A 12,400-nucleotide genomic window follows, 5' to 3' on the forward strand; every position below is an offset into this window, starting at 1 on the left:
TATCAATAATCTTAAAATTCAAATTGCAGTCCTTAACACTTATGTTATTAATCTGAAGAATATATTTATAGGAATCTAAATGATTGAAATACCTGTATTATGGATAAAGAGAGTATATGATTCTTCGCATGTTTTCATTTTCTTTTAGATCTGCATGTTCCTTTCGATAAAGCGGGTATATATATATATATATATATATATATATATATATATATATATATATATATATATATATATATACTAGCGACCCGCCCCGGCTTCGCACGGGTGCAATGCTGATACTAAATTAAATACACTACAGAAAAAATATGAACGTTGTATATAAAAACATAGCGGCCCGCTCCGACTTTGCACGGGCATAAAATATATATGCCTATGTCACTCAATGAAAACATGATTAAAATGGATCCAGTATTTTTGGTTCATTCATTACTGCCCTTGGCCTGCACGCATTAAATTTGGAGTAAAACAATTCCTCTTCCCCTATACTTACTATGAAGATTTCCTGCTATCTTTGGAATATCTAAATTCATACAATTTTTATTACATTACACATTTTTAAACGCAAATTTTAAATTTGTAATATCTCCGAAAATATTTGTTTAATTTACATGCTGTAAGGAACCATATTGATCTATATTAATTGCACACTGTATTTAATGTACTTAATTCGATAAGGATTAATGCCGTATTGTTTAAAATAGCTTCGTAAATAAGCCATTTTCTCACGTAAAAAGTAAACAATAAAAATAGTTAATGTGGGTTATCCCTAAAAGATAAATATATGCCATCGCGGACTTTTTTGTAGACCTTTTTATGGTGTACAATACTGTAGTACATTAATTTGATCTAACTCGTAGGGTTAGGCAGTATTTTTGCTAATTGCTAAATAAGCCTAAAAAAATAGGTTAATTTACGACATCGCGTTAGAAACCTCTAAAATTAGCAATGTTGCCTTAGTATATTATGCATGTATTATACATATAAACCTTCCTCTTGAATCACTCTATCTATTGAAAAAAACCGCATGCATAGATGCAAAAATCCGTTGCGTAATTTTAAAGATTTAAGCGCACATAGGGATATAGGGACAGAAAAGGCGTTTTTCGTATTTGTTGCAAGAGAACATGTTGAAACTTCTCATGCAAGCTAATGACAGGATCATCTATGGAATAAGCTTATTTTTTCTGATTTATCATGTTTATGCCAGGCCAAGAACTTTTTACCTTTCCCTTGTGTTGAGTGATGTGTTATGAGGTCATAATATCAAAATTTTAATAAGATATATAACACTAATTCAAACTAATAATAACACGCTTTTGTCGATATAATCTTTCCTATGTTTTCGTTGCGAGTACTTCTTCTGTTGCGATAAGCGTGGGTTCGAATCTCTCCATGACATAGTTGCAAATGTATGTTTATCGATCTAATTGTTTCTTTTAATTTTGAGTAACAATAACCTGTAACGGGTGGATAAGATCGGATGTCTTGTGGGATAGTCTCTAAGTTGCTAAGTCACCAGTCGGTAGGCTCAATGCCTATAACCGCGGTTCGCAGCCCACGTTAAGCAGTAAATCCAATTCTACTCCAGTAGATAAACCTTAGTAAAAAGGAGACTAAATATTATCAAAAAAATCATCTAAGCAACATAATTTATTTATTTATTAGAGTTTTGATATAATATAGTTTAAATTAATAATAAATTAGGTAATACACGTTTCTCATTAAAAGTAAACAGTTTTAAATTAATAAAATTTATAGTATTCCCCGAACCTTTATTTCTTGTACTATTTGTAGCTTAATGAACATGCTCCTTTTTACTTATAACATTTTTAATAAATAGACGACTTAATCGAGCGAAATTTTTTTTATATTTCTTTTTTTCAATAGAGCTATCTATCGATGGGAAACTTCATGCTGCATAGCACGCGCTGAGCCCCACTTATTATTCTTCTCATTTTTATTAAAAGGGATACGAACGATTTCGAATATCCTCCGTCGGAAACGGCAAACGGTTTTGCATAAGCCAAGGCAAATGGGGAGATTTATAGCAGTATCGTTTTAGGCTATGAGGAGAAAACAATACAGAGGAAAAAAGGGGAAAAAGGTAAATGCAGCGAAGATTTAAAGCGTATCAGTGTGTACGAATTCGGAAACCATCTAATAGAAACGAAATGGAAATAAGAGAATCTATAGTGTCGAATCTGGAATATTTGATGCGTGTTTTGAGTTTAGCTAGCTGTTTTGTATGTGTCGGGTTTATTTTATCGCTTTTAAAGGTGTCGCTCTGAGGTGTGTGTGTCATCCTAAGTTATATGTATATGCCGATGTGTCAGGTTTAGTATCTAATTTTAAGAACGTGTCATTCAGTATCAATAATTTATTAATTTAACATATTTTTGACTCCTTTTAGTAATCTTAATGAAGATACATGGAATAGATACATAGATATTTACATACACTTTAACTATAATTATGAAATTGTTTGAATTAAAAGGAGTAATGTGACAAATCCGCCTTGCATAGAACCCTCATTCACTAATTACCTTTAGATGACTTTCTAAACAACCCTCTAAACATATTTCTATAAAAATTACCATGATATATAGACCGTGAAGTTAGTTTGGTGATAAACGTGGTTTCCTAAGCATCAAGGTTCTTAGATTTCAATTGTCTTGGATGTACTTAGAGAACTTTGCGGTGTAATCCATAGCATATTTTCAAAGCTTCAAAGCTTCGATAAAAGCAAAGTCAAAGCTTCGATATTTCTGTATTGCCACATTTCACAGCTAGGAGTAGTTTAGAATAATTTTAGATTGCCTTTTAACCAATTTTCACATTATCCTAGATAAGAATATGTTAACATCATTGGTTTGAAAACTACTCAGTCTGGATGGTCCACATGTTATCTAGTAATAATTTAGATATTAAGGAGGTATCGTATATCTATAAATTTCAATAAAATCTTTTTTTTAATATTTTTAATAAAATAACTTTTTAATATGTCATGGAATTTTCAAAATTTTTATTATTTTTCGAGATATATCTTAAGTTCTACCGAAACGATTTATTTAGCATTAGGTGTGGATCATTTCTGTACATTGTATTACATAAAAGTAGTAAAAAGGCCACTTATATTTTTTCTATTTTTAAAAAATGTCAAAAAGGGATAGTAAAAGTATCTCGTTTTTTCGAACAGCTGTAATTTGTCGACAAAATTGTTATTTTTCTTTATTTTGATACTCTAGAAGTATTTATAGACAAGGCCCACGCCAAATTCCAGGTAAATCAGTTCAATGGAGCTTGAGATATCATATTTAATATTTATTTAATAGTCGCGGTTTAGATTCTGCATCACTAAAGTAGCTAAATACTAAGTCTAGGACTTATTTTGAGTATTGAGCCTCATGTAGAAATGTACAAGCGCTATTCATATTTATATAAAACTTTATGACAACACTGTGAAAGAGATATAAATTACGTTATATGATATGAATATTTTCTACACTGTTATTACAATCTTGTTTGCTGTTTATTGGTGTCTTGCAACAAAGAACTATAACATCGATAAACACAGTTAATTCATTTTTAAATGTGATTATTATTTCTCATCAATTTCAAGGTGAAATTACATGGTGGAGCTGGTATTCGACTTATTGAACGTTTTCTCAGAGTTCCTTCATATGCTCATTTTTCAGCAAGCGCTATGTCTTCGTATAATCTGCAAATAAAAATTTTACCCACTTACCGAACGTGAGCTTCCTCATAAAGCGTCAACCCTTCAACATTTATAAGCCTCCCATTAATGCCAAGGTTTCCGATGACCAAAAACCAACGTAATAACATGTTTAATTGCAACATCAGCGACAATTATAAAACCAAACAGGCAGTCAGAGTCTTGCCATCAAACCTAGTTTCGAGCAAGCCTCGAAACAAGCATAATATCTAATAGTTTTGCAACAATATCAATCTTTTAATAATAACTCTATATAATGTAATATAGCAACTACAGAACATGTCACCATTTTCTACTTGAAATTAAAAGCTGAACTACTAGTGTTGCTACAATGAAGAGATATCAATTGTCGGGAAAATGTTTATAAAGATCTTAAAAATAAAACTAAGGAGGAAGCAGGAAGGATTTAAACCTAATCACAGATATGTAGATAAGATTTTCTCAGTTTTTATTGATTTTCGCTCTGCTGAATATTTTCGGTTAACGTTGCCAAACTCCTTCAGACATCTTACGATGGATCCATTAGCAGTGTGTAAATGCGAATGCGAAATGATTTGTCTAATTTATCTACTGCTTTTAACCATAGCTTTCAGATATTTGTAAGCTTGAAGTCTTTCAAATGCGATGTTTAATGAAAATTCTACATGTTCCTTCCCGAGATCATATTAAAAATTATTAAAAAAGTTATTCGTTTAAGATGCGCTAATCAGATCACAAGCCAGAACATCTGCGGCTGATTTAGTGAAGAACATTCCAGGTCATGCGGCACCAATAGTAGCGTCGATACTCTCCACGAACGCCGGCTATAGATTGATGATGATAATGATAATCAACTTTTTACTGAATCACATTCACAAATAATTACAGCCGGTTGATTTCCGCAGTGACACCCTTATTATTTATATTGTCGTTCCACGTTATTCCGTCCTTCGTTAGAATATGGATTTCGACATGAATATCCAGTTCCACAGTAAGCTCTCTCTTTCTAAAAATACAAGGTTGCACATTTTTTTGAGACCAGTGTACACATAATCTAATAAATTCGATCCCAATCAAATACAAAACCCTTATCCAACAACGTCGTCCTTAACTGAATAAATTTTCTAATTGTACGTCGATTCGCGCGTGCCAAATTAAGTTTACTCGAGACCGCAGCACGAACTGTTTGTCGAGATCGGTTTTTGTTAAGAAAATCCAAATTTTGCGGCTGATTCGCTCCCACCCCTTCACCCCCGTTCGACTCACCGAGCTGCCGTAACTCTCCAGCAACCCTCACCACTTATAATTCGATATTATCTCGGCAAAATGTGTTTTATTTCTTTTGCGAGATTAAAATCTTCGGGATCGGTCGGCGGGAGGGGGGGCGAATTCCGATAAATAGAATTCTTGCTCGATTTTGGCGGTTTTCGGTCGCGTGTTTCCACGAAATAATTCCGTAGGTTCGGATAATTGAAGTTTCATAATTAAGTGGATTTTCTTCGGAGGATGAGAGCCGTACTGATGCTAATTAAAAGTGGCGTCACGGGTGATGTATAGGTTAAGCATGAGGAAATAATAAAGCTTCGACCTAAAAAAAATTAATTTCGTTTATACATTGGCCTAATTATAGTACTTAATTTAGATATAATTTCAATTTGTAAAGTGATTTTCTCATAATATTTATATTAAATTACTAATAATGATATACAGAGGATAGACAAAATAAGATGAACACCATGCAATATAGCAAAGACATGTTGGCACGTTGGCAAATCTGCTTCCATGTATATAATGCGACACGTACGTATTGCTCAGTTTATACGCTCTGTTTAGTTGTTCTTCAGTGTATTGTTGTTTTTTTAGTATATTAGCTAAAAATTTAAAGTTATATAAAGCCTTGTTCTGCTACGGCTAAATAAGGCGTTGATACTCAGTGGACGAGAGCGTCTGTGATGAAAACAACTGAACTGTTTAATGTTTCAAAAGTGACAGCATCCATAATTTTCACAATATATATTGAACATTGTAAAACATTCTCAGTGATGACGAATAGTGGGATAAACCCAATAAAAAAACTGACAGAGGCGAACATTAATGGAAAGGGTGCGATTGCGATACACTTTATAACATAAACAAGTGCCAGTTGCAAGAGATGTGGTGCAACGATCCTACAACTTGGATACTTGATGATTCGAACTTGCTTCCTACAATTTTTTATTAAGTCTTGATTATATTGCTGTATAATATATAAAGCAGTATAAGACCAGCTCAATCTCTAGGCCTTATTTGAAAATACTGCATGCTGACATAATCTAGGTGTTATACTTAATTATAGAAATTTATTTATTTTAATCAATTGCAATAAATTCTTGGCACTGGCAAATAATATTTAGATAACACAATAATTATTGTTAACACGTATTGTAACACGTATACAGTTAACTCTTGTTCTTATTGATGCCCTGTCTGGTTGCTATCGGCATGAAGTTGAAGGTACAGAATCAGCTATTTATAAATACAAAATATTAATTTATGTTACATAACCAGATATGCTAGGGAACGCAATGGAACTAAACACAGGCTATTTCAAAGAGAAGAGAACAATCTAATGAATGGCTAGAAAAATTATCATTTCTTATTTATTATTACCTGCTGGTCAGCTTCATTTGGTTTTAGTATAACCCTTCTGTTCCGAAAGATTACGCACAGATTGTTGTATTCTAATTCTATTCTAATCACCTGCCTCTGTCTTTTTTTTTCAAAATTTAGGTTTCTCAAAGAAGAGTATCGAAATTTTGTCTTGAGATTTCTCCCTCCCGGTTATCAAGTGAATTTTGTGTGGAAAAGCAGGACTGCAGCGGAAAAAGTTTAGTACGAAAACCGAGGGTTTTTGAAGGAGTGCACCCCACTCTGTTTTGTGATTTCTTTCTTTCTGATATCAAATGAATTTTGCGTGGTTTGGTATTGACATTATTTGTTCGCCGATATATCGATATGCTTTTGAAATATCGAAATATCGATATTTTTCTCCGCGCCCGACATTGCTGATTCTTATGGAGTCCAACTTAAAATAGTGTTAGGTATATGAAAATTGATGATTTTAAATCTATCCATCCTACAAGGAATGTGCGAAATATTATCAAAACCTGACAAACATACAATATTTATTTATTAATAGGGGGGGGGGGTAGCACTCAACCCCCCTGCTCCTGTCTGGTGCTCCTCAAATAAAGACTAAACCTTTTCTGTGAGTATGGGTGTGTAGCGACCTTGAGACATATCGAATTTTACATCGTGGAATAGCGGTCTACAAAATACTCAGAAATATAATCCCAGATGTTGAACACTGGCGGGGTGCCAGCAGCGCCAACTAGAACCCGATAACTAATAGCTGGCAACCCCGAGACTTTTATCTGGCATGTTGTTGAAGGGTATTTCGATTCATTCAGTACTCGACTAGCGTTTTGTTTAGACGTGCCACCATCGACTGCCAAAGCCTCGTCCACGTAACTCCGCTGCCCTCCGTTTTATCATTTGTATTTTTCACATTTTTTTATATAGCCAATAAATAACGGTCACATAATGTAAACACCACTGTTTCATTTCGTTTTACCTCCATTCACCGTGCCACATCATCGGAATATGACAGTGTTTGACGACAATATGCTTGTCATAGGTAGAACTTCATCAATAGGGTTGTCGCGATATTCATTAACCCAGTAGTCCGCCCAGTGATGCGAATTAGAGGACCAACTGAATACCATGATGTTACTGGCCATATCATAACGGAAGCTTGACTGTAGAAAGTTGTAAATCCAGACGCTTGGCTTTTTTTTGGGGTTTCCCATATATAAACCCAGTCATTTGGAGTCCAGGTTTTATGATCAATACACGTTTTTGCAGCTCAGCGTTAGCTTCGGTTACAAAGGGTTTACGCAATCCTTTCCATTAATGTTGGTGCTAGCTTTGTGATGTTCTCTCACTGTCGAAATAGTACTCATTAACTGAGTATTAAGTTCTGCTGTAACTTTTTCCAGGTATTTTTATGTTATCTGCCCTCTGTCGTTTTTAATGTTCGTCGGCCTCTGTCAATTAACTTTCGTTTTCCCCCGTTATTGTTTATCGCCAATGATGTTTAACCATGTTTGTGTATACAGTTATTGCATTGGATACTGTCGCTCGTGAAATTTTATCATCTCATTCATAAATCACACAAGTCACCTATCGTTTGTTTTACCGTTTTTTGTTACAGATCAAAGCATAATATTACACTGAAATATAACCTACAAGATTTGTCATGTAAACGGAGCAATCCATACGCTTCATGTTATTACATTAAATAGTGTGAAATTGCAACAAGATGTACTATGTTTCATAGTGTTCATATTATTTTGAGTATTCTCTGTATATGCCACTAATTTGTAATGTTTCAAATTGTGACTAATTTTGAAGTTGTAGCAGTTATTATAAATTTCAATACAATTTTACTGGCCCTATTTGAATGCATATCGCAATTTGGTGTCGTAGATAACCAAGAAAAATTTCCATTCCCCTCCATTATCTTTCCAATTCAGTTCGCGTTTTGAGAGAATTTAATGCACGTCTTAATCTGCTAACCGTTTAACTAACCCGATCCAGTAAACGACGGCGTAATAAAACTCCACCCCCTCGAACCTTTTTTCCCTCTGGCCATCGTCATTCCTTTTTTATACTCCCAACGAAATGAAAATGGCCCATTAAAGCTGCATCAAAGGGTTTGACCTTTCTAACGCGGTTTCCATTTTTTACCCACCCCCTAAGGATATGTGGATGACGCTCGGCATTGATGCGTTCTCGCTTTTACCCTTCGACGTTACGAAGGGGTGTGCTACCATTGTGGCCACTGATTTCAGTTGATATATTAATTGTTCATATATAACAGTTCAACTGAAAAGTCCCCGGCCTACCATAGTAAAACACATTTTTTTAGCAAAATTAGTTTTTTTTTTATTTAACATAATTCCCTTCAAGGTTGATACACTGATTATTGCGACCCAACAATTTTCTATACCATTTTTGTAGTACGATTTGTCATTTGCTTCAAAATAGGCCTCAGTTTCGGCGATCATCTCTTCATTCGACGAAAATTTCTTCCCAGCCAACATTCTTTTGAGATCTGAGAAGAGTAAATAGTCGCTGGGGCCAGATCTGGAGAATACAATGGATGAAGAAGCCATTCGAAGCCCAATTCATGGATTTTTGCAATCGTTTTCACTAACTTATCACACGGTGCATTGTCTTGGTGAAGCAGCACTTTCCTTTTCTTCAAATGCGGCCGTTTTTCGGCGATTTCGTCCTTTAAACAGTCCAATAACGCTATGTAATAGTCGCTGTTGATGGTCCTTCCTTTTTCAAGGTAGTCAATGAAAATTATTCCATGCGCATCCCAAAATACAGACGCCTTAACCTTGCCGGCCGACTGTTTTTAATCTGATAATAATGCACGTTCGTTGAGCCATTGGTATTTTTTGATATTTTCTAAAATTTTAGAAATATTTCTTTGTAGTTCTTCTAATTTTACGATTACATGTGATACATTGTGTGAATTTATCGAATATTATTTTACTTTTACAAGGTCATGTTAGACAAAAAGCATAACACATTAGAACCAAAATAAAACAACTATACTGGTTAGTCGGTAGATACTCTAAACTTGACCTAAAATCAAAGAGATTGATATATATTAAGCCAATTTGCGAAGTTATTTAAGATTTCACCTTAAAACACGAAAGAATATTACTAAATCGTACTAACGTGGAAGCAATACAACTACTGGACAACGCGCAGGATATCAGAAGATTGGAGCGAACCAAACCATACGAACTTATATAAAGTGTATACCTTTAGAGTAAACTATAGCTTGAGTTGTTATAATTACATGGGGAATACATATTAATGTATTTATCTCCCACTCGTATTGCTTATGAATTAATCCAAGTACAAATGAAACCTAGGAATACATTAATTTATAATTAAGATTGTACTAAACATATCTAATAAAGATGTTATCAAAAAAAAAAACTTTTACACATATATTGGTTTCCAAAGTCACTGTCTGTAAGTATCCATATAAGACTAATGATTAATTGACTAATGACTAACTAATCACATACAAATATTTCAATCTTCTTTAAAAATTTATATGTATATTATCTTTACATTTTATATTCCTAAAACGCGGCTTGCTCACTCGCCACACGTGAACATGTCTGTTCGGCACCAACTAGCAAAGAAAATATAGTGTAAAATATAAAACGGCAAGTATTAGATTACTTTTCTGTTGCTTTTATTGATATTTTTTATTTTCTATTGATATTGTTTCAATTTCATAGTCAAAGAACAATGCCCAAAGTGCCCAAAGTTGTATATTGGTATGCTATTTGACTTCCTCTTAGATCAAATCCCGTAGGCAATATTTGTATGTTATTAGTTAATAATTGTTATTGAACATATTTGGTAATATGTGGCGAATATAAATGAGTCAATTAACGGAATTCGAACTTTCGAAAAAAGTTACGTATCGTTAGACTTACGTTACAACTACTCTATCTGAGTAATAATAAAAAACAAACTTAAAATTACAGGGCTGTTTAATTAAATATCGAAACAGTATCAACCGTTACGACTCCGTTACGAACCATTACGAAGTCTTTTAGATTTTTGGAAGGATCCCATAAATATTTGTTGGATTTAAAGTTTTCTTTTTACAAACTCTATATTTAACTATATCAGATATACGCTATGTGGACTGGACCTACTTTTTAACATGAGCCGTGAACTACTGTTTTCAGTTTTGAGCTAATTAGTGATTGCCCAACATAGATACCGACCCATACCAAATCAATCAGCAGCCTTGACCACTACCGTTACCAAGCTTAATGTGGTTAACTGAGCTGTCAACTTCCTGTCTATCTAACACTTGTTCACAATTTCACCATTCTTCTTCAATGTAATCGAGTTCATCCAATTCGAAGGTATTATAGTAGACAATGCTTCTTTCTACATATTCGGAGAGTTCTTGCTTGTACATCACTCTCGACCTAAATTGCTATTGTAATAATTCTTTGCCACACTCAATATAGATAGTAAGACGTAATAATCTCTGGCCATATTGTTCAGTAATCTGATTTACCCTGTACCTTTTTTTTCAGGCGTATTTCTAAAAAATAAATAACATAACAAAATTAAATATTTCATATATGTTTATCGAGTGACAATTTGAAATAGTTTACTATGTACTGCAAGCCATTCCTTAATTTCAGCCTTTGTCAATGCACTTATTGGTGATCATTAGACAATCGTTAGACATTTTATTTTATCTTTACAGCATTTAAATCTTATATTAACCAACATTATATGAATGAATGTTCTACATCCTTCAAAGAGCTACATATCTGTAAGTTTTCTAAAGATAGTTTCCTCACTAACAGTTTCCTGTGATGCAATTATATTAAATTACGTTTATATTGAAAAAAACTATTCATTATTTTTATGCATTTCATATATTTGATCTCTAATGGAGCTCATATCAAGCTGATCTTGATTCCTCGCCCGCTTCGTATGAGGACGGCTTCTTTTCGGTGAATCCAAGATTATATTGTTTTTAATTTTTTGAAATATTTTAGTGACTGTGCCCATATTCAGTGCAGCTATAACACGCTAATAAAGATTTTCAATAAAAACCTCGGCAGTTTTTGACGCTGACTATCTAATGGCTTTGGCATTTTCTAAGCTGCAATTTCATATTTTTCAAACGATAAGACGTTTGCTGGTTTATACCCTTTAGTAATTATAACTATATTTTTTGTTTTGAATCTTGCAGACGTTTGACCACCGTACAACTTTTGTACGCTGATTCGGTTACATGTTCGAACGTATCAGACGTCATTGTATCTCTAATGAAAATATTGTCTGATCCTAAAACGAACTTACAAATTGCGGCAGGCAATACATTAAACATTTGATGAGTTCACTGTTATTTTAAATAGATTATATGTTATTGTTACTCAGTATTACATTATTACCAATAAAAGTTAATTGTTGAATTTTTTTTAGCTTCCATGTCTATAATATGTGTTTAGGGTCTTGGCTCATATTTTGATATAATTTTGCTATATATTTGCGAAGAAGGTAAAATACAAGTGAATATTTTACAAAAGATTTAATATTCTGCGCCAGTGTCAAACAAACCAATTGTATAAAGAAAAGTTTCCGTGATAAATCAAGTGCTCCTTTATTCCGCGACCTATTGTTTTTGTTTGCCTTCTGACGAATTGAGCTAAACACATTGCATTTACAATTTTTCGGAACTGACACGCCCTTCATTTGTTAACCGCCGCTATGACGAAGTAATGAAAAAAGTTCGCGTTTTACCTAGAGTTTATGTTCGATTATTTCGACGAGGATTTTTCAATTTTTTCACCGTTGGTCGTCGTTTCCTTCCCAACTGCCATCATTAATCAACACGCAACGGCAACGAAAAAAAACTTACATGCCTCTGACCGAATGCCATATTTCCACCTATATAGAAACTCCCCCATATCTCGTAATTTTCAGCGACCCATATCTCGCACCGTCGCCGTGAGCAACTTCCAACTCCGGGCCGCGTCACGCCACAATTCGGGAGTCGTGGATCGTCAGTGTGTG

At 33.9% G+C, this 12,400-nt stretch overlaps 1 protein-coding gene across 10 annotated transcripts in view; it reads left to right on the forward strand.

Annotated features, from left to right (window-relative positions):
* Window positions 1-12,400, forward strand: part of Cad87A (Cadherin 87A) — a 727,969-nt gene that overhangs the window by 276,017 nt on the left and 439,552 nt on the right. The window lies entirely within an intron of this gene.

The sequence above is a fragment of the Rhynchophorus ferrugineus genome, unplaced genomic scaffold (genome assembly GCF_030347505.1).
Source record: "Rhynchophorus ferrugineus isolate W39M unplaced genomic scaffold, kcgeb_rfMv2 rfM1, whole genome shotgun sequence".
In the NCBI taxonomy this organism is placed as follows: Eukaryota; Metazoa; Arthropoda; class Insecta; order Coleoptera; family Curculionidae; genus Rhynchophorus; species Rhynchophorus ferrugineus.